Source organism: Triturus cristatus, chromosome 8, assembly GCF_964204655.1.
Source record: "Triturus cristatus chromosome 8, aTriCri1.1, whole genome shotgun sequence".
NCBI classification, from domain to species: Eukaryota; Metazoa; Chordata; class Amphibia; order Caudata; family Salamandridae; genus Triturus; species Triturus cristatus.
The window spans coordinates 1088711767-1088736928 of NC_140591.1; positions in this window are offsets into that span (position 1 = coordinate 1088711767).

Below are 25162 nucleotides of genomic sequence, written 5' to 3' on the forward strand. Positions count from 1 at the left end.
TTCGACAGGTCACGGGAACTGTTTTTCATCAGAAAATTTATTTTTTGGACTGTAGAAAAATGTATTCTAAATGTCATTTGGATTGAGACTCATGTAAAATAACTACTTTTTAAAGCCTCAATGTGACCAAAATTGCCATTTTTACAGACTTTTTCTCCTACTCAGAAGCTTCTATTTCTGCCAATTTCAGGCATTAAAAAGACTCTAAACACACTTATTTTAGTTCCAAAAGTGATGATTAACATGCAATAGTCATTTACAGTAAAAAAATTAAACATAAAAAAATTACAATTTCTGACCATCTGAAAAAAGTTCGACAGGTCACGGGTCACCGTTTTTCATCAGAAAATTGATTTTTGGGACTATAGAAAAATGTATACAAAATGTCATTTGGATTGAGACTTATGTTGAATTACTACTTTTTAAAGCCTCAATGTGACCAAAACTGCCATTTTTACAGACTTTTTATCCTACTCAGAAGCTTCTATTTTGACCAATTTCATGCATTAAAATGACTCTAAACACACTTATTTTAGTTCCAAGAGTGATATTTAACATGCAATAGTAATTTACAGTCAAAAAATTAAACGTAAAAAAATTACAATTTCTGACCATCTGGAGAAAGTTCGACAGGTCACGGGTCACCGTTTTTCATCAGAAAATGGATTTTTTGGACTGTAGAAAAATGTTTTCAAAATGTCATTTGGATTGAGCCTCTTGTTGAATAACTACTTTTTAAAGCCCCAATTTGACCAAAGTTGCCATTTTTACAGATTTTTTATCCTACTCAAAAGCTTCTATTTTGACAAATTTCAGGTATTAAAATGACTCTAAACAAACTTATTTTAGTTCCAAAAGTGATAATTCACATGCAATAGTCATTTACAGTCAAATAATTAAACATTAAAAAATTACAATTTCTGAACATCTGGAGAAAGTTTGACAGGTCACAGGTCATTGTTTTTCAACAGAAAATTCATTTTTTGGACTGTAGAAAAATGTTTTCAAAATGGCATTTGGATTGAGCCTCTTGTTGAATAACTACTTTTTAAAGCCCCAATTTGACCAAAATTGCCATTTTTACAGATTTTTTATCCTACTCAAAAGCTTCTATTTCGACAAATTTCAGGCATTAAAATGACTCTAAACGCACCTATTTTAGTTCCAAAAGTGATAATTCACATGCAATAGTCATTTACAGTCAAAAAATAAAGTTAAAAAAATTACAATTTCTGACCATCTGGAGAAAGTTCGACAGGTCACGGGTCATCGTTTTTCATCAGAAAATTGTTTTTTTGGACTGTAGAAAAATTCATTCAAAATGTCATTTGGATTGAGACTCATGTTGAATTACTACTTTTTAAAGCCTCTATTTGACCAAAATTGCCATTTTTACAGACTTTTTCTCCTACTAAAAAGCTTCAATTTTGAACAATTTCAGGCATTTAAAAGACTCTAAACACACTTATTTTAGTTACAAAAGTGATAATTCACATGCAATAGTCATTTACAGTCAAAAAATTAAACATAAAAAAATTACAATTTCTGACCATCTGGAGAAAGTTCGACAGATCACGGGTGATCGTTTTTCATCAGAAAATTGTTTTTTTGGACTTTAGAAAAATTTATTCAAAATGTCATTTGGATTGAGCCTCATGTTGAATAACTTCTTTTTAAAGCCTCCATGTGACCAAAATTGCCATTTTTGCAGACTTTTTCTCCTACTAAAAAGCTTCTATTTCGAACAATTTCAGGCATTTAAAAGACTCTAAACACACTTATTTTAGTTACAAAAGTGATAATTCACATGCAATTGTCATTTACAGTCAAAAAATCAAACATAAAAAAATTACAATTTCTGACCATCTGGTGAAAGTTTCACAGGTCACTGGTCATTGTATTTCATCAGAAAATTGTTTTTTTGGACTGTAGAAAAATTCATTCAAAATGTCATTTGGATTGAGCCTCATGTTGACTAACCACTTTTTAACGCCTCAATGTGACCAAAATTGCCATTTTTGCATACTTTTTCTCCTACTCAGAACCTTCTATTTCTACCAATTTCAGGCATTAAAAAGACTCTAAACACACTTATTTTAGTTACAAAAGTGATAATTCACATACAATAGTCATTTACAGTCAAAAACTTAAACAATAAAAAATTACCAATTCTGACCATCTGGAGAATGTTCGACAGGTCACGGGACACTGTTTTTCATCAGAAAATTTATTTTTTTGACTTTAGAAAAATGTATTCAAAATGTCATTTGGATTGTGTCTCATGTTGAATAACTACTTTTTAAAGCCTCAATGTGACCAAAATTGCAATTTTTACAGTCTTTTTCTACTACTCAGAAACTTCTATTTTGACCAATTTCAGGCATTAAAATGACTCTAAACACAATTATTTTAGTTCCAAAAGTGATAATTCACATGCAATAGTCATTTACAGTCAAAAAATTAAACTTAAAAAAATTACAATTTCTGACCATCTGGAGAAAGTTCGACAGGTCACGAATCATCGTTTTTCATCAGAAAATAGTTTTTTTGGACTGTAGAAAAATTCATTCAAAATGTCATTTGGATTGAGACTCATGTTGAATTACTATTTTTTAAAGCCTCCATGTGACCAGAATTGCAATTTTTACAGACTTCTTCTCCTACTAAAAAGCTTCTATTTTGAACAATTTCAGGCATTTAAAAGACTCTAAACACACTTATTTTAGTTACAAAATTGATAATTCACATGCAATAGTCATTTACAGTCAAAAACGTAAACAATAAAAAATTACCAATTCTGACCATCTGGTGAATGTTCGACAGGTCACGGGACACTGTTTTTCATTAGAAAATTTATTTTTTTGACTTTAGAAAAATGTATTCAAAATGTCATTTGGATTGTGTTTCATGTTGAATAACTACTTTTTAAAGCCTCAATGTGACCAAAATTGCAATTTTACAGTCTTTTTCTCCTACTCAGAAGCTTCTATTTTGACCAATTTCAGGCATTAAAATGACTCTAAACACACTTATTTTAGTTCCAAAAGTGATAATTCACATGCAATAGTCATTTACAGTCAAAAAATTTAACTTTAAAAAATTACAATTTCTGAACATCTGGAGAAAGTTTGACAGGTCACAGGTCATTGTTTTTCAACAGAAAATTCATTTTTTGGACTGTAGAAAAATGTTTTCAAAATGGCATTTGGATTGAGCCTCTTGTTGAATAACTACTTTTTAAAGCCCCAATTTGACCAAAATTGCCATTTTTACATATTTTTTATCCTACTCAAAAGCTTCTATTTCGACAAATTTCAGGCATTAAAATGACTCTAAACGCACCTATTTTAGTTCCAAAAGTGATAATTCACATGCAATAGTCATTTACAGTCAAAAAATAAAGTTAAAAAAATTACAATTTCTGACCATCTGGAGAAAGTTCGACAGGTCACGGGTCATCGTTTTTCATCAGAAAATTGTTTTTTTGGACTGTAGAAAAATTCATTCAAAATGTCATTTGGATTGAGACTCATGTTGAATTACTACTTTTTAAAGCCTCTATTTGACCAGAATTGCCATTTTTACAGACTTTTTCTCCTACTAAAAAGCTTCTATTTTGAACAATTTCAGGCATTTAAAAGACTCTAAACACACTTATTTTAGTTACAAAAGTGATAATTCACATGCAATAGTCATTTACAGTCAAAAAATTAAACATAAAAAAATTACAATTTCTGACCATCTGAAAAAAGTTCGACAGGTCACGGGTCACCGTTTTTCATCAGAAAATTGATTTTTGGGACTATAGAAAAATGTATACAAAATGTCATTTGGATTGAGACTTATGTTGAATTACTACTTTTTAAAGCCTCAATGTGACCAAAACTGCCATTTTTACAGACTTTTTATCCTACTCAGAAGCTTCTATTTTGACCAATTTCATGCATTAAAATGACTCTAAACACACTTATTTTAGTTCCAAAAGTGATATTTAACATGCAATAGTAATTTACAGTCAAAAAATTAAACGTAAAAAAATTACAATTTCTGACCATCTGGAGAAAGTTCGACAGGTCACGGGTCACCGTTTTTCATCAGAAAATGGATTTTTTGGACTGTAGAAAAATGTATTCAAAATGTCATTTGGATTGTGCCTCATGTTGAATAACTATTTTTTAAAGCCTCATTGTGACCGAAATTGCCATTTTCACAGACTTATTCTCCTACTCAGAAGCTTCTATTTCGACCAATTTCAGGCATTAAAATGACTCTAAACACATTTATTTTAGTTCCAAAAGTGATAATTCACATGCAAAAGTCATTTACAGTCAAAAAATTAAACATAAAAAATTACAATTTCTGACCATCTGGAGAAAGTTCGACAGGTCACGGGTCACCGTTTTTCATCAGAAAATGGATTTTTTGGACTGTAGAAAAATGTTTTCAAAATGTCATTTGGATTGAGCCTCTTGTTGAATAACTACTTTTTAAAGCCCCAATTTGACCAAAGTTGCCATTTTTACAGATTTTTTATCCTACTCAAAAGCTTCTATTTTGACAAATTTCAGGTATTAAAATGACTCTAAACAAACTTATTTTAGTTCCAAAAGTGATAATTCACATGCAATAGTCATTTACAGTCAAATAATTAAACATTAAAAAATTACAATTTCTGAACATCTGGAGAAAGTTTGACAGGTCACAGGTCATTGTTTTTCAACAGAAAATTCATTTTTTGGACTGTAGAAAAATGTTTTCAAAATGGCATTTGGATTGAGCCTCTTGTTGAATAACTACTTTTTAAAGCCCCAATTTGACCAAAATTGCCAATTTTACAGATTTTTTATCCTACTCAAAAGCTTCTATTTCGACAAATTTCAGGCATTAAAATTACTCTAAACGCACCTATTTTAGTTCCAAAAGTGATTATTCACATGCAATAGTCATTTACAGTCAAAAAATAAAGTTAAAAAAATTACAATTTCTGACCATCTGGAGAAAGTTCGCCAGGTCACGGGTCATCGTTTTTCATCAGAAAATTGTTTTTTTGGACTGTAGAAAATTCATTCAAAATGTCATTTGGATTGAGACTCATGTTGAATTACTACTTTTTAAAGCCTCTATTTGACCAAAATTGCCATTTTTACAGACTTTTTCTCCTACTAAAAAGCTTCTATTTTGAACAATTTCAGGCATTTAAAAGACTCTAAACACACTTATTTTAGTTACAAAAGTGATAATTCACATGCAATAGTCATTTACAGTCAAAAAATTAAACATAAAAAAATTACAATTTCTGACCATCTGGAGAAAGTTCGACAGGTCACGGGTGATCGTTTTTCATCAGAAAATTGTTTTTTTGGAGTTTAGAACAATTCATTCAAAATGTCATTTAGATTGAGCCTCATGTTGACTAACCACTTTTTAACGCCTCAATGTGACAAAAATTGCCATTTTTGCATACTTTTTCTCCTACTCAGAACCTTCTATTTCTACCAATTTCAGGCATTAAAAAGACTCTAAACACACTTATTTTAGTTACAAAAGTGATAATTCACATACAATAGTCATTTACAGTCAAAAACTTAAACAATAAAAAATTACCAATTCTGACCATCTGGAGAATGTTCGACAGGTCACGGGACACTGTTTTTCATCAGAAAATTTATTTTTTTGACTTTAGAAAAATGTATTCAAAATGTCATTTGGATTGTGTCTCATGTTGAATAACTACTTTTTAAAGCCTCAATGTGACCAAAATTGCAATTTTTACAGTCTTTTTCTACTACTCAGAAACTTCTATTTTGACCAATTTCAGGCATTAAAATGACACTAAACACAATTATTTTAGTTCCAAAAGTGATAATTCACATGCAATAGTCATTTACAGTCAAAAAATTAAACTTAAAAAAATTACAATTTCTGACCATCTGGAGAAAGTTCGACAGGTCACGAATCATCGTTTTTCATCAGAAAATAGTTTTTTTGGACTGTAGAAAAATTCATTCAAAATGTCATTTGGATTGAGACTCATGTTGAATTACTACTTTTTAAAGCCTCCATGTGACAAAAATTGCCATTTTTGCATACTTTTTCTCCTACTCAGAACCTTCTATTTCTACCAATTTCAGGCATTAAAAAGACTCTAAACACACTTATTTTAGTTACAAAAGTGATAATTCACATACAATAGTCATTTACAGTCAAAAACTTAAACAATAAAAAATTACCAATTCTGACCATCTGGAGAATGTTCGACAGGTCACGGGACACTGTTTTTCATCAGAAAATTTATTTTTTTGACTTTAGAAAAATGTATTCAAAATGTCATTTGGATTGTGTCTCATGTTGAATAACTACTTTTTAAAGCCTCAATGTGACCAAAATTGCAATTTTTACAGTCTTTTTCTACTACTCAGAAACTTCTATTTTGACCAATTTCAGGCATTAAAATGACTCTAAACACAATTATTTTAGTTCCAAAAGTGATAATTCACATGCAATAGTCATTTACAGTCAAAAAATTAAACTTAAAAAAATTACAATTTCTGACCATCTGGAGAAAGTTCGACAGGTCACGAATCATCGTTTTTCATCAGAAAATAGTTTTTTTGGACTGTAGAAAAATTCATTCAAAATGTCATTTGGATTGAGACTCATGTTGAATTACTACTTTTTAAAGCCTCCATGTGACCAAAATTGCAATTTTTACAGACTTCTTCTCCTACTAAAAAGCTTCTATTTTGAACAATTTCAGGCATTTAAAAGACTCTAAACACACTTATTTTAGTTACAAAATTGATAATTCACATGCAATAGTCATTTACAGTCAAAAACGTAAACAATAAAAAATTACCAATTCTGACCATCTGGTGAATGTTCGACAGGTCACGGGACACTGTTTTTCATTAGAAAATTTATTTTTTTGACTTTAGAAAAATGTATTCAAAATGTCATTTGGATTGTGTCTCATGTTGAATAACTACTTTTTAAAGCCTCAATGTGACCAAAATTGCCATTTTTGCAGACTTTTTCTCCTACTAAAAAGCTTCTATTTCGAACAATTTCAGGCATTTAAAAGATTCTAAACACACTTATTTTAGTTGCAAAAGTGATAATTCACATGCAATAGTCATTTACAGTCAAAAAATCAAACATAAAAAAATTACAATTTCTGACCATCTGGAGAAAGTTCGACAGGTCACTTGTCACCATTTTTCATCAGAAAATGGATTTTTTGGAATGTAGAAAAATTCATTCAAAATGTCATTTGGATTGAGCCTCATGTTGACTAACCACTTTTTAATGTCTCAATGTGACCAAAATTGCCATTTTTACAGACTTTTTCTCCTACTCAGAAGCTTCTATTTCTACCAATTTCAGGCATTAAAAAGACTCTAAACACACTTATTTTAGTTCCAAAAGTGATAATTCACATACAATAGTCATTTACAGTCAAAAACTTAAACAATAAAAAATTACCAATTCTGACCATCTGGAGCATGTTCGACAGGTCACGGGACACTGTTTTTCATCAGAAAATAGATTTTTTTTACTTTAGAAAAATGTATTCAAAATGTCATTTGGATTGAGCCTCATGTTGAATAACTACTTTTTAAAGCCCCAATTTGACCAAAATTGCCATTTTTACAGACTTTTTCTCCTACTCAAAAGCTTCTATTTCGACCAATTTCAGGCATTTAAATGACTCTAAACAAACGTATTTTAGTTCCAAAAGTGATAATTAACATGCAATAGTCATTTACAGTCAAAAAATTGAACATAAAAAAATTACAATTTCTGACCATCTGGAGAAAGTTCGATAAGTCACGGGTCACCGTTTTTCATCAGAAAATGGATTTTTTGGTTTATAGAAAAATGTATACAAAATGTCATTTGGATTGAGACTCATGTTGAATTACTACTTTTTAAAGCCTCAATGTGACCAAAACTGCCATTTTTACAGACTTTTTCTCATACTCGGAAGCTTCAATTTCGACCAATTACAGGCATTTAAATGACTCTAAACACACTTATTTTTGTTCCAAGAGTTCTAATTCACATGCAATAGTCATTTACAGTCAAAAAATTAAACATAAAAAAATTACAATTTCTGACCATCTGGTGAAAGTTCGACAGGTCACGGGTCATTGTTTTTCATCAGAAAATTGTTTTTTTGGACTGTAGAAAAATTCATTCAAAATGTCATTTGGATTGAGCCTCATGTTGACTAACCACTTTTTAACGCCTCAATGTGACCAAAATTGCTATTTTTACAGACTTTTTCTCCTACTGAGAAGCTTCTATTTCTGCCAATTTTAGGCATTAAAAAGACTCTAAACACACTTATTTTAGTTCCAAAAGTGATAATTCACATGCAATAGTCATTTACAGTCAAAAAATTAAACATACACAAATTACAATTTCTGACCATCTGGAGAAATTTCGACAGGTCACGGGAACTGTTTTTCATCAGAAAATTGATTTTTTGGACTGTAGAAAAATGTATTCTAAATGTCATTTGGATTGAGACTCATGTAAAATAACTACTTTTTAAAGCCTCAATGTGACCAAAATTGCCATTTTTACAGACTTTTTCTCCTACTCAGAAGCTTCTATTTCTGCCAATTTCAGGCATTAAAAAGACTCTAAACACACTTATTTTAGTTCCAAAAGTGATGATTAACATGCAATAGTCATTTACAGTCAAAAAATTAAACATAAAAAAATTACAATTTCTGACCATCTGAAAAAAGTTCGACAGGTCACGGGTCACCGTTTTTTATCAGAAAATTGATTTTTGGGACTATAGAAAAATGTATACAAAATGTCATTTGGATTGAGACTTATGTTGAATTACTACTTTTTAAAGCCTCAATGTGACCAAAACTGCCATTTTTACAGACTTTTTATCCTACTCAGAAGCTTCTATTTTGACCAATTTCATGCATTAAAATGACTCAAACACACTTATTTTAGTTCCAAAAGTGATATTTAACATGCAATAGTAATTTACAGTCAAAAAATTAAACGTAAAAAAATTACAATTTCTGACCATCTGGAGAAAGTTCGACAGGTCACGGGTCACCGTTTTTCATCAGAAAATGGATTTTTTGGACTGTAGAAAAATGTATTCAAAATGTCATTTGGATTGTGCCTCATGTTGAATAACTAGTTTTTTAAAGCCTCATTGTGACCGAAATTGCCATTTTCACAGACTTATTCTCCTACTCAGAAGCTTCTATTTCGACCAATTTCAGGCATTAAAATGACTCTAAACACATTTATTTTAGTTCCAAAAGTGATAATTCACATGCAAAAGTCATTTACAGTCAAAAAATTAAATATAAAAAATTACAATTTCTGACCATCTGGAGAAAGTTCGACAGGTCACGGGTCACCGTTTTTCATCAGAAAATGGATTTTTTGGACTGTAGAAAAATGTTTTCAAAATGTCATTTGGATTGAGCCTCTTGTTGAATAACTACTTTTTAAAGCCCCAATTTGACCAAAGTTGCCATTTTTACAGATTTTTTATCCTACTCAAAAGCTTCTATTTTGACAAATTTCAGGTGTTAAAATGACTCTAAACAAACTTATTTTAGTTCCAAAAGTGATAATTCACATGCAATAGTCATTTACAGTCAAATAATTAAACATTAAAAAATTACAATTTCTGAACATCTGGAGAAAGTTTGACAGGTCACAGGTCATTGTTTTTCAACAGAAAATTCATTTTTTGGACTGTAGAAAAATGTTTTTAAAATGGCATTTGGATTGAGCCTCTTGTTGAATAACTACTTTTTAAAGCCCCAATTTGACCAAAATTGCCATTTTTACATATTTTTCATCCTACTCAAAAGCTTCTATTTCGACAAATTTCAGGCATTAAAATGACTCTAAACGCACCTATTTTAGTTCCAAAAGTGATAATTCACATGCAATAGTCATTTACAGTAAAAAAATAAAGTTAAAAAAATTACAATTTCTGACCATCTGGAGAAAGTTCGACAGGTCACGGGTCATCGTTTTTCATCAGAAAATTGTTTTTTTGGACTGTAGAAAAATTCATTCAAAATGTCATTTGGATTGAGACTCATGTTGAATTACTACTTTTTAAAGCCTCTATTTGACCAAAATTGCCATTTTTACAGACTTTTTCTCCTACTAAAAAGCTTCTATTTTGAACAATTTCAGGCATTTAAAAGACTCTAAACACACTTATTTTAGTTACAAAAGTGATAATTCACATGCAATAGTCATTTACAGTCAAAAAATTAAACATAAAAAATTACAATTTCTGACCATCTGGAGAAAGTTCGACAGGTCACGGGTCACCGTTTTTCATCAGAAAATGGATTTTTTGGACTGTAGAAAAAGGTTTTCAAAATTTCATTTGGATTGAGCCTCTTGTTGAGCCTCTTGTTGAATTTTTAAAGCCCCAATTTGACCAAAATTGCCATTTTTACAGATTTTTTATCCTACTCAAAAGCTTCTATTTCGACAAATTTCAGGTATTAAAATGACTCTAAACAAACTTATTTTAGTTCCAAAAGTGATAATTCACATGCAATAGTAATTTACAGTCAAATAATTAAACATTAAAAAATTACAATTTCTGAACATCTGGAGAAAGTTTGACAGGTCACAGGTCATCGTTTTTCAACAGAAAATTGATTTTTTGGACTGTAGAAAAATGTTTTCAAAATGTCATTTGGATTGAGCCTCTTGTTGAATAACTACTTTTTAAAGCCCCAATTTGACCAAAATTGCCATTTTTACAGATTTTTTATCCTACTCAAAAGCTTCTATTTCGACAAATTTCAGACATTAAAATGACTCTAAACGCTCCTATTTTAGTTACAAAAGTGATAATTCACATGCAATAGTCATTTACAGTCAAAAAATAAAGTTAAAAAAATTACAATTTCTGACCATCTGGAGAAAGTTCGACAGGTCACGGGTCATCGTTTTTCATCAGAAAATTGTTTTTTTGGACTGTAGAAAAATTCCTTCAAAATGTCATGTGGATTAAAGCCTCTATTTGACCAAAATTGCCATTTTTACAGACTTTTTCTCCTTCTCAGAAGCTTCTATTTCTACCAATTTCAGGCATTAAAATGACTCTAAACACACTTATTTTAGTTACAAAAGTGATAATTCACATGCAATAGTCATTTACAGTCAAAAAATCAAACAATAAAAAATTACCAATTCTGACCATCTGGAGCATGTTCAACAGGTCACGGGACACTGTTTTTCATCAGAAAATAGATTTTTTTTACTTTAGAAAAATGTATTCAAAATGTCATTTGGATTGTGTCTCATGTTGAATAACTACTTTTTAAAGCCTCAATGTGACTAAAATTGCAATTTTACAGTCTTTTTCTCCTACTCAGAAGCTTCTATTTTGACCATTTTCAGGCATTAAAATGACTCTAAACACACTTATTTTAGTTCCAAAAGTGATAATTCACATGCAATAGTCATTTACAGTCAAAAAATTAAACTTAAAAAAATTACAATTTCTGACCATCTGGAGAAAGTTCGACAGGTCACGAATCATCGTTTTTCATCAGAAAATAGTTTTTTTGGACTGTAGTAAAATTCATTCAAAATTTCATTTGGATTGAGACTCATGTTTAATGACTACTTTTTAAAGCCTCCATGTGACCAAAATTGCCATTTTTACAGACTTTTTCTCCTACTAAAAAGCTTCTATTTTGAACAATTTCAGGCATTTAAAAGACTCTAAACACACTTATTTTAGTTATAAAAGTGATAATTCACATGCAATAGTCATTTACAGTCAAAAAATTAAACATAAAAAAATTACAATTTCTGACCATCTGGAGAAAGTTCGACAGGTCACGGGTCATTGTTTTTCATCAGAAAATTGTTTTGTAGGACTGTAGAAAAATGTATTCAAAATGTCATTTGGATTGAGACTCATGTAAAATAACTACTTTTTAAAGCCTCAATGTGACCAAAATTGCCATTTTTACAGACTTTTTCTCCTACTGAGAAGCTTCTATTTCGACCAATTTCAGGCATTAACATGACTCTAAACACAATTATTTTAGTTCCAAAAGTGATAATTCATATGCATAGTCATTTACAGTCAAAAAATTAAACTTAAATAAATTACAATTTCTGACCATCTGGAGAAAGTTCGACAGGTCACGGGTCATTGTTTTTCATCAGAAAATTGTTTTGTAGGACTGTAGAAAAATGTATTCAAAATGTCATTTGGATTGTGCCTCATGTTGAATAACTATTTTTTAAAGCCTCAATGTGACAAAAATTGCCATTTTTACAGTCTTTTTCTCCTACTCAGAAGCTTCTATTTTGACCAATTTCAGGCATTAAAATGACTCTAAACACAATTATTTTAGTTCCAAAAGTGATATTTCACATGCAATAGTCATTTACAGACAAAAAATTAAACTTAAAAAAATTACAATTTCTGACCATCTGGAGAAAGTTCGACAGGTCACGAATCATCGTTTTTCATCAGAAAATAGTTTTTTTGGACTGTAGAAAAATTCATTCAAAATGTCATTTGGATTGAGACTCATGTTGAATTACTACTTTTTAAAACCTCCATGTGACCAAAATTGCAATTTTTACAGACTTCTTCTCCTACTAAAAAGCTTCTATTTTGAACAATTTCAGGCATTTAAAAGACTCTAACACCTATTTTAGTTACAAAAGTGATAATTCACATGCAATAGTCATTTACAGTCAAAAACGTAAGCAATAAAAAATTACCAATTCTGACCATCTGGAGAAAGTTCGACAGGTCACGAATCATCGTTTTTCATCAGAAAATAGTTTTTTTGGACTGTAGAAAAATTCATTCAAAATCTCATTTGGATTGTGTCTCATGTTGAATAACTACTTTTTAAAGCCCCAATTTGACCAAAATTGCCATTTTTACAGACTTTTTCTCCTACTCAAAAGCTTCTATTTCGACCAATTTCTGGCATTTAAAAGACTCTAAACAAACTTATTTTAGTTCCAAAAGTGATAATTAACATGCAATAGTCATTTACAGTCAAAAAATTGAACATAAAAAAATTACAATTTCTGACCATCTGGAGAAAGTTCGACAGGTCACGGGTCACCGTTTTCCATCAGAAAATGGATTTTGTGGACTGTAGAAAAATGTATTCAAAATGTCATTTGGATTGAGCCTCATGTTGAATAACTACTTTTTAAAGCCCCAATTTGACCAAAATTGCCATTTTTACAGACTTTTTCTCCTACTCAGAAGCTTCTATTTCTACCAATTTCAGGCATTAAAATTACTCTAAACACACTTATTTTAGTTACAAAAGTGAGAATTCACATGCAATAGTCATTTACAGTCAAAAACTTAAACAATAAAAAATTACCAATTCTGACCATCTGGAGAATGTTCGACAGGTCACGGGTCATTGTTTTTCATCAGAAAATTGTTTTTTTGGACTGTAGAAAAACTCATTCAAAATGTCATTTGGATTGAGCCTCATGTTGACTAAACACTTTTTAACGCCTCAATGTGACCAAAATTGCTATTTTTACAGACTTTTTCTCCTACTGAGAAGCTTCTATTTCTGCCAATTTCAGGCATTAAAAAGACTCTAAACACACTTATTTTAGTTCCAAAAGTGAAAATTCACATGCAATAGTCATTTACAGTCAAAAAATTAAACATAAAAAAATTACAATTTCTGACCATCTGGAGAAAGTTCGACAGGTCACGGGTCACCGTTTTTCATCAGAAAATTGATTTTTTGGACTATAGAAAAATGTATACAAAATGTCATTTGGATTAAGACTCATGTTGAATTACTACTTTTTAAAGCCTCAATGTGACCAAAACTGCCATTTTTACGGACTTTTTATCCTACTCAGAAGCTTCTAATTCGACCAATTTCAGGCATTAAAATGACTCTAAACACACTTATTTTAGTTCCAGAAGTGATAATTAACATGCAATAGTAATTTACTGTCAAAAAATTTAACGTAAAAAAATTACAATTTCTGACCATCTGGAGAAAGTTCGACAGGTCACGCGTCACCGTTTTTCATCAGAAAATGGATTTTTTGGACTGTAGAAAAATGTATTCAAAATGTCATTTGGATTGTGCCTCATGTTGAATAACTATTTTTTAAAGCCTCATTGTGACTTAACTGCCATTTTTACAGACTCTTTCTCCTACTCAGAAGCTTCTATTTCGACCAATTTCAGGCATTAAAATGACTCTAAACACACTTATTTTAGTTCCAAAAGTGATAATTAACATGCAATAGTAATTTACAGTCAAAAGATTTAACGTAAAAAAATTACAATTTCTGACCATCTGGAGAAAGTTCGACAGGTCACGCGTCACCGTTTTTCATCAGAAAATGGATTTTTTGGACTGTAGAAAAATGTATTCAAAATGTCATTTGGATTGTGCCTCATGTTGAATAACTATTTTTTAAAGCCTCATTGTGACCGAAATTGCCATTTTCACAGACTTATTCTCCTACTCAGAAGCTTCTATTTCGACCAATTTCAGGCATTAAAATGACTCTAAACACACTTATTTTAGTTCCAAAAGTGATAATTCACATGCAAAAGTCATTTACAGTCCAAAAATTAAACATAAAAAATTACAATTTCTGACCATCTGGAGAAAGTTCGACAGGTCACGGGTCACCGTTTTTCATCAGAAAATGGATTTTTTGGACTGTAGAAAAAGGTTTTCAAAATTTCATTTGGATTGAGCCTCTTGTTGAGCCTCTTGTTGAATTTTTAAAGCCCCAATTTGACCAAAATTGCCATTTTTACAGATTTTTTATCCTACTCAAAAGCTTCTATTTCGACAAATTTCAGGTATTAAAATGACTCTAAACAAACTTATTTTAGTTCCAAAAGTGATAATTCACATGCAATAGTCATTTACAGTCAAAAAATAAAGTTAAAAAAATTACAATTTCTGACCATCTGGAGAAAGTTCGACAGGTCACGGGTCATCGTTTTTCATCAGAAAATTGTTTTTTTGGACTGTAGAAAAATTCCTTCAAAATGTCATGTGGATTAAAGCCTCTATTTGACCAAAATTGCCATTTTTACAGACTTTTTCTCCTTCTCAGAAGCTTCTATTTCTACCAATTTCAGGCATTAAAATGACTCTAAACACACTTATTTTAGTTACAAAAGTGATAATTCACATGCAATAGTCATTTACAGTCAAAAAATCAAACAATAAAAAATTACCAATTCTGACCATCTGGAGCATGTTCAACAGGTCACAGGACACTGTTTTTCATCAGAAAATAGATTTTTTTTACTTTAGAAAAATGTATTCAAAATGTCATTTGGATTGTGTCTCATGTTGAATAACTACTTTTTAAAGCCTCAATGTGACTAAAATTGCAATTTTACAGTCTTTTTCTCCTACTCAGAAGCTTCTATTTTGACCATTTTCAGGCATTAAAATGACTCTAAACACACTTATTTTAGTTCCAAAAGTGATAATTCACATGCAATAGTCATTTACAGTCAAAAAATTAAACTTAAAAAAATTACAATTTCTGACCATCTGGAGAAAGTTCGACAGGTCACGAATCATCGTTTTTCATCAGAAAATAGTTTTTTTGGACTGTAGTAAAATTCATTCAAAATTTCATTTGGATTGAGACTCATGTTTAATGACTACTTTTTAAAGCCTCCATGTGACCAAAATTGCCATTTTTACAGACTTTTTCTCCTACTAAAAAGCTTCTATTTTGAACAATTTCAGGGATTTAAAAGACTCTAAACACACTTATTTTAGTTATAAAAGTGATAATTCACATGCAATAGTCATTTACAGTCAAAAAATTAAACATAAAAAATTACAATTTCTGACCATCTGGAGAAAGTTCGACAGGTCACGGGTCATTGTTTTTCATCAGAAAATTGTTTTGTAGGACTGTAGAAAAATGTATTCAAAATGTCATTTGGATTGAGACTCATGTAAAATAACTACTTTTTAAAGCCTCAATGTGACCAAAATTGCCATTTTTACAGACTTTTTCTCCTACTGAGAAGCTTCTATTTCGACCAATTTCAGGCATTAACATGACTCTAAACACAATTATTTTAGTTCCAAAAGTGATAATTCACATGCATAGTCATTTACAGACAAAAAATTAAACTTAAAAAAATTACAATTTCTGACCATCTGGAGAAAGTTCGACAGGTCACGAATCATCGTTTTTCATCAGAAAATAGTTTTTTTGGACTGTAGAAAAATTCATTCAAAATGTCATTTGGATTGAGACTCATGTTGAATTACTACTTTTTAAAACCTCCATGTGACCAAAATTGCAATTTTTACAGACTTCTTCTCCTACTAAAAAGCTTCTATTTTGAACAATTTCAGGCATTTAAAAGACTCTAACACCTATTTTAGTTACAAAAGTGATAATTCACATGCAATAGTCATTTACAGTCAAAAACGTAAGCAATAAAAAATTACCAATTCTGACCATCTGGAGAAAGTTCGACAGGTCACGAATCATCGTTTTTCATCAGAAAATAGTTTTTTTGGACTGTAGAAAAATTCATTCAAAATCTCATTTGGATTGTGTCTCATGTTGAATAACTACTTTTTAAAGCCCCAATTTGACCAAAATTGCCATTTTTACAGACTTTTTCTCCTACTCAAAAGCTTCTATTTCGACCAATTTCAGGCATTTAAATGACTCTAAACAAACTTATTTTAGTTCCAAAAGTGATAATTAACATGCAATAGTCATTTACAGTCAAAAAATTGAACATAAAAAAATTACAATTTCTGACCATCTGGAGAAAGTTCGACAGATCACGGGTCACCGTTTTTCATCAGAAAATGGATTTTTTGGACTGTAGAAAAATGTATTCAAAATGTCATTTGGATTGAGCCTCATGTTGAATAACTACTTTTTAAAGCCCCAATTTGACCAAAATAGCCATTTTTACAGACTTTTTCTCCTACTCAAAAGCTTCTATTTCGACCAATTTCTGGCATTTAAAAGACTCTAAACACACTTATTTTTGTTCCAAGAGTTCTAATTCACATGCAATAGTCATTTACAGTCAAAAAATTAAACATAAAAAAATTACAATTTCTGACCATCTGGAGAAAGTTCGACAGGTCACGGGTCACCGTTTTCCATCAGAAAATGGATTTTGTGGACTGTAGAAAAATGTATTCAAAATGTCATTTGGATTGAGCCTCATGTTGAATAACTACTTTTTAAAGCCCCAATTTGACCAAAATTGCCATTTTTACAGACTTTTTCTCCTACTCAGAAGCTTCTATTTCTACCAATTTCAGGCATTAAAATTACTCTAAACACACTTATTTTAGTTACAAAAGTGAGAATTCACATGCAATAGTCATTTACAGTCAAAAACTTAAACAATAAAAAATTACCAATTCTGACCATCTGGAGAATGTTCGACAGGTCACGGGTCATTGTTTTTCATCAGAAAATTGTTTTTTTGGACTGTAGAAAAACTCATTCAAAATGTCATTTGGATTGAGCCTCATGTTGACTAAACACTTTTTAACGCCTCAATGTGACCAAAATTGCTATTTTTACAGACTTTTTCTCCTACTGAGAAGCTTCTATTTCTGCCAATTTCAGGCATTAAAAAGACTCTAAACACACTTATTTTAGTTCCAAAAGTGAAAATTCACATGCAATAGTCATTTACAGTCAAAAAATTAAACATAAAAAAATTACAATTTCTGACCATCTGGAGAAAGTTCGACAGGTCACGGGTCACCGTTTTTCATCAGAAAATTGATTTTTTGGACTATAGAAAAATGTATACAAAATGTCATTTGGATTAAGACTCATGTTGAATTACTACTTTTTAAAGCCTCAATGTGACCAAAACTGCCATTTTTACGGACTTTTTATCCTACTCAGAAGCTTCTATTTCGACCAATTTCAGGCATTAAAATGACTCTAAACACACTTATTTTAGTTCCAGAAGTGATAATTAACATGCAATAGTAATTTACTGTCAAAAAATTTAACGTAAAAAAATTACAATTTCTGACCATCTGGAGAAAGTTCGACAGGTCACGGGTCACCGTTTTTCATCAGAAAATGGATTTTTTGGACTGTAGAAAAATTCATTCAAAATGTCATTTGGATTGAGCCTCATGTTGACTAAACACTTTTTAACGCCTCAATGTGACAAAAATTGCTATTTTTACAGACTTTTTCTCCTACTGAGAAGCTTCTATTTCTGCCAATTTCAGGCATTAAAAGACTCTAAACACACTTATTTTAGTTCCAAAAGTGATAATTAACATGCAATAGTCGTTTACAGTCAAAAAATTTAACGTAAAAAAATTACAATTTCTGACCATCTGGAGAAAGTTCGACAGGTCACGTGTCACCGTTTTTCATCAGAAAATGGATTTTTTGGACTGTAGAAAAATGTATTCAAAATGTCATTTGGATTGTGCCTCATGTTGAATAACTATTTTTTAAAGCCTCATTGTGACCAAAACTGCCATTTTTACAGACTCTTTCTCCTACTCAGAAGCTTCTATTTCGACCAATTTCAGGCATTAAAATGACTCTAAACACACTTATTTTAGTTCCAAAAGTGATAATTAACATGCAATAGTCATTTACAGTCCAAAAATTAAACATAAAAAAATTACAATTTCTGACCATCTGGAGAAAGTTCGACAGGTCACGGGTCACCGTTTTTCATCAGAAAATGGATTTTTTGGACTGTAGAAAAATTCATTCAAAATGTCATTTGGATTGAGCCTCATGTTGTCTAAACACTTTTTAACGCCTCAATGTGACCAAAATTGCTATTTTTACAGACTTTTTCTCCTACTGAGAAGCTTCTATTTCTGCCAATTTCAGGCATTAAAAAGACTCTAAACACACTTATTTTAGTTCCAAAAGTGATAATTAACATGCAATAGTCGTTTACAGTCAAAAAATTTAACGTAAAAAAATCACAATTTCTGACCATCTGGAGAAAGTTCGACAGGTCACGCGTCACCGTTTTTCATCAGAAAATTGATTTTTTGGACTGTAGAAAAATGTAATCAAAATGTCATTTGGATTGTGCCTCATGTTGAATAACTATTTTTTAAAGCCTCATTGTGACCAAAACTGCCATTTTTACAGACTCTTTCTCCTACTCAGAAGCTTCTATTTCGACCAATTTCAGGCAATAAAATGACTCTAAACACACTTATTTTAGTTCCAAAAGTGATAATTAACATGCAATAGTAATTTACAGTCAAAAAATTTAACGTAAAAAAATTACAATTTCTGACCATCTGGAGAAAGTTCGACAGGTCACGCGTCACCGTTTTTCATCAGAAAATGGATTTTTTTTACTTTAGAAAAATGTATTCAAAATGTCATTTGGATTGTGTCTCATGTTGAATAACTACTTTTTAAAGCCTCATTGTGACCGAAATTGCCATTTTCACAGTCTTTTTCTCCTACTCAGAAGCTTCTATTTTGACCATTTTCAGGCATTAAAATGACTCTAAACACACTTATTTTAGTTCCAAAAGTGATAATTCACATGCAATAGTCATTTACAGTCAAAAAATTAAACTTAAAAAAATTACAATTTCTGACCATCTGGAGAAAGTTCGGCAGGTCACGAATCATCGTTTTTCATCAGAAAATAGTTTTTTTGGACTGTAGTAAAATTCATTCAAAATTTCATTTGGATTGAGACTCATGTTTAATGACTACTTTTTAAAGCCTCCATGTGACCAAAATTACCATTTTTACAGACTTTTTCTCCTACTAAAAAGCTTCTATTTTGAACAATTTCAGGCATTTAAAAGACTTTAAACACACTTATTTTAGTTATAAAAGTGATAATTCACATGCAATAGTCATTTAAAGTCAAAAAATGAAACATAAAAAAATTACAATTTCTGACCATCTGGAGAAAGTTCGACAGGTCACGGGTCATTGTTTTTCATCAGAAAATTGTTTTGTAGGACTGTAGAAAAATGTATTCAAAATGTCATTTGGATTGTGCCTCATGTTGAATAACTATTTTTTAAAGCCTCAATGTGACAAAAATTGCCATTTTTACAGTCTTTTTCTCCTACTCAGAAGCTTCTATTTTGACCAATTTCAGGCATTAAAATGACTCTAAACACAATTATTTTAGTTCCAAAAGTGATAATTCACATGCAATAGTCATTTACAGACAAAAAATTAAACTTAAAAAAATTACAATTTCTGACCATCTGGAGAAAGTTCGACAGGTCACGAATCATCATTTTTCATCAGAAAATAGTTTTTTTGGACTGTAGAAAAATTCATTCAAAATGTCATTTGGATTGAGACTCATGTTGAATTACTACTTTTTAAAGCCTCCATGTGACCAAAATTGCAATTTTTACAGACTTCTTCTCCTACTAAAAAGCTTCTATTTTGAACAATTTCAGGCATTTAAAAGACTCTAACACCTATTTTAGTTACAAAAGTGATAATTCACATGCAATAGTCATTTACAGTCAAAAACGTAAGCAATAAAAAATTACAATTTCTGACCATCTGGAGAAAGTTCGACAGGTCACGCGTCACCGTTTTTCATCAGAAAATGGATTTTTTGGACTGTAGAAAAATGTATTCAAAATGTCATTTGGATTGTGCCTCATGTTGAATAACTATTTTTTAAAGCATCATTGTGACCGAAATTGCCATTTTCACAGACTTATTCTCCTACTCAGAAGCTTCTATTTCGACCAATTTCAGGCATTAAAATGACTCTAAACACACTTATTTTAGTTCCAAAAGTGATAATTAACATGCAATAGTCATTTACAGTCAAAAACTTAAACATAAAAAAATTACAATTTCTGACCATCTGGTGAAAGTTCGACAGGTCACGGGTCATTGTTTTTCATCAGAAAATTGTTTTTTTGGACTGTAGAAAAAATCATTCAAAATGTCATTTGGATTGAGCCTCATGTTGACTAAACACTTTTTAACGCCTCAATGTGACCAAAATTGCTATTTTTACAGACTTTTTCTCCTACTGAGAAGCTTCTATTTCTGCCAATTTCAGGCATTAAAAAGACTCTAAACACACTTATTTTAGTTCCAAAAGTGATAATTCACATGCAATAGTCATTTACAGTCAAAAAATTAAACATAAAAAAATTACAATTTCTGACCATCTGGAGAAAGTTCGACAGGTCACGGGTCACCGTTTTTCATCAGAAAATGGATTTTTTGGACTGTAGAAAAATGTATTCAAAATGTCATTTGGATTGTGCCTCATGTTGAATAACTATTTTTTAAAGCCTCATTGTGACCAAAACTGCCATTTTTACAGACTCTTTCTCCTACTCAGAAGCTTCTATTTCGACCAATTTCAGGCATTAAAATGACTCTAAACACACTTATTTTAGTTCCAAAAGTGATAATTCACATGCAATAGTCATTTACAGTCAAAAAATTAAACTTAAAAAAATTACAATTTCTGACCATCTGGAGAAAGTTCGGCAGGTCACGAATCATCGTTTTTCATCAGAAAATAGTTTTTTTGGACTGTAGTAAAATTCTTTCAAAATTTCATTTGGATTGAGACTCATGTTTAATGACTACTTTTTAAAGCCTCCATGTGACCAAAATTGCCATTTTTACAGACTTTTTCTCCTACTAAAAAGCTTCTATTTTGAACAATTTCAGGCATTTAAAAGACTCTAAACACACTTATTTTAGTTATAAAAGTGATAATTCACATGCAATAGTCATTTACAGTCAAAAAATGAAACATAAAAAAATTACAATTTCTGACCATCTGGAGAAAGTTCGACAGGTCACGGGTCATTGTTTTTCATCAGAAAATTGTTTTGTAGGACTGTAGAAAAATTTAACGTAAAAAAATTACAATTTCTGACCATCTGGAGAAAGTTCGACAGGTCACGCGTCACTGTTTTTCATCAGAAAATGGATTTTTTGGACTGTAGAAAAATGTATTCAAAATGTCATTTGGATTGTGCCTCATGTTGAATAACTATTTTTTAAAGCATCATTGTGACCGAAATTGCCATTTTCACAGACTTATTCTCCTACTCAGAAGCTTCTATTTCGACCAATTTCAGGCATTATTTTAATGCCTTAAAAAAATTACAATTTCTGACCATCTGGAGAAAGTTCGACAGGTCACGAATCATCGTTTTTCATCAGAAAATAGTTTTTTTGGACTGTAGAAAAATTCATTCAAAATGTCATTTGGTTTGTGCCTCATGTTGAATAACTATTTTTTAAAGCCTCATTGTGACCAAAACTGCCATTTTTACAGACTCTTTCTCCTACTCAGAAGCTTCTATTTCGACCAATTTCAGGCATTAAAATGACTCTAAACACACTTATTTTAGTTCCAAAAGTGATAATTAACATGCAATAGTCATTTACAGTCAAAAAATTTAACGTAAAAAAATTACAATTTCTGACCATCTGGAGAAAGTTCGACAGGTCACGGGTCACCGTTTTTCATCAGAAAATTGATTTTTTGGACTATAGAAAAATGTATACAAAATGTCATTTGGATTGAGACTCATGTTGAATTACTACTTTTTAAAGCCTCAATGTGACCAAAACTGCCATTTTTACGGACTTTTTATCCTACTCAGAAGCTTCTATTTCGACCAATTTCAGGCATTAAAATGACTCTAAACACACTTATTTTAGTTCCAGAAGTGATAATTAACATGCAATAGTAATTTACTGTCAAAAAATTTAACGTAAAAAAATTACAATTTCTGACCATCTGGAGAAAGTTCAACAGGTCACGGGTCACCGTTTTTCATCAGAAAATTGATTTTTTGGACTGTAGAAAAATGTATTCAAAATGTCATTTGGATTGTGCCTCATGTTGAATAACTATTTTTTAAAGCCTCATTGTGACCGAAATTGCCATTTTCACAGACTTATTCTCCTACTCAGAAGCTTCTATTTCGATCAATTTCAGGCATTAAAATGACTCTAAACACACTTATTTTAGTTCCAGAAGTGATAATTAACATGCAATAGTAATTTACAGTCAAAAAATTACACATAAAAAATTACAATTTCTGACCATCTGGAGAAAGTTCGACAGGTCACGGGTCACTGTTTTTCATCAGAAAATGGATTTTTTGGACTGTAGAAAAATGTTTTCAAAATGTCATTTGGATTGAGCCTCTTGTTGAATAACTACTTTTTAAAGCCCCAATTTGACCAAAATTGCCATTTTTACAGATTTTTTATCCTACTCAAAAGCTTCTATTTCGACAAATTTCAGGTATTAACATGACTCTAAACAAACTTATTTTAGTTCCAAAAGTGATAATTCACATCCAATAGTCATTTACAGTCAAATAATTAAACATTAAAAAATTATAATTTCTGAACATCTGGAGAAAGTTTGACAGGTCACAGGTCATCGTTTTTCAACAGAAAATGGATTTTTTGGACTGTAGAAAAATGTTTTCAAAATGTCATTTGGATTGAGCCTCATGTTGAATAACTTCTTTTTATAGCCTCCATGTGACCAAAATTGCCATTTTTGCAGACTTTTTCTCCTACTAAAAAGCTTCTATTTCGAACAATTTCAGGCATTTAAAAAATTCTCTACACACTTATTTTAGTTACAAAAGTGATAATTCACATGCAATAGGCATTTACAGTCAAAAAATCAAACATAAAAAAATTACAATTTCTGACCATCTGGAGAAAGTTCGACAGGTCACGGGTCACCATTTTTCATCAGAAAATGGATTTTTTGGACTGTAGAAAAATTCATTCAAAATGTCATTTGGATTGAGCCTCATGTTGACTAACCACTTTTTAACGTCTCAATGTGACCAAAATTGCTATTTTTGCAGACTTTTTCTCCTACTAAAAAGCTTCTATTTCGAACAATTTCAGGCATTTAAAAAATTCTAAACACACTTATTTTAGTTACAAAAGTGATAATTCACATACAATAGTCATTTACAGTCAAAAACTTAAACAATAAAAAATTACCAATTCTGACCATCTGGAGCATGTTCGACAGGTCACGGGACACTGTTTTTCATCAGAAAATAGATTTTTTTTACTTTAGAAAAATGTATTCAAAATGTCATTTGGATTGAGCCTCATGTTGAATAACTACTTTTTAAAGCCCCAATTTGACCAAAATTGCCATTTTTACAGACTTTTTCTCCTACTCAAAAGCTTCTATTTCAACCAATTTCAGGCATTAAAATGACTCTAAACGCACCTATTTTAGTTCCAAAAGTGATAATTCACATGCAATAGTCATTTACAGTCAAAAAATAAAGTTAAAAAAATTACAATTTCTGACCATCTGGAGAAAGTTCGACAGGTAACGGGTCAGCGGTTTTCATCATAAAATTGTTTTTTTGGACTGTAGAAAAATTCCTTCAAAATGTCATTTGTATTGAGACTCATGTTGAATTACTACTTTTTAAAGCCTCAATGTGACCAAAACTGCCATTTTTACAGACTTTTTCTCATACTCGGAAGCTTCTATTTCTACCAATTTCAGGCATTAAAAAGACTCTAAACACACTTATTTTAGTTACAAAAGTGATAATTCACATACAATAGTCATTTACAGTCAAAAACTTAAACAATAAAAAATTACCAATTCTGACCATCTGGAGCATGTTAGACAGGTCACGGGACACTGTTTTTCATCAGAAAATAGATTTTTTTTACTTTAGAAAAATGTATTCAAAATGTCATTTGGATTGTGTCTCATGTTGAATAACTACTTTTTAAAGCCCCAATTTGACCAAAATTGCCATTTTTACAGACTTTTTCTCCTACTCAAAAGCATATATTTCGACCAATTTCAGGCATTTAAATGACTCTAAACACACTTATTTTAGTTCCAAAAGTGATAATTAACATGCAATAGTCATTTACAGTAAAAAAATAAAACATAAAAAAATTACAATTTCTGACCATCTGGAGAAAGTTCGACAGGTCACGGGTCACCGTTTTTCATCAGAAAATGGATTTTTTGGACTATAGAAAAATGTATACAAAATGCCATTTGGATTGAGACTCATGTTGAATTACTACTTTTTAAAGCCTCAATGTGACCAAAACTGCCATTTTTACAGACTTTTTCTCATACTCG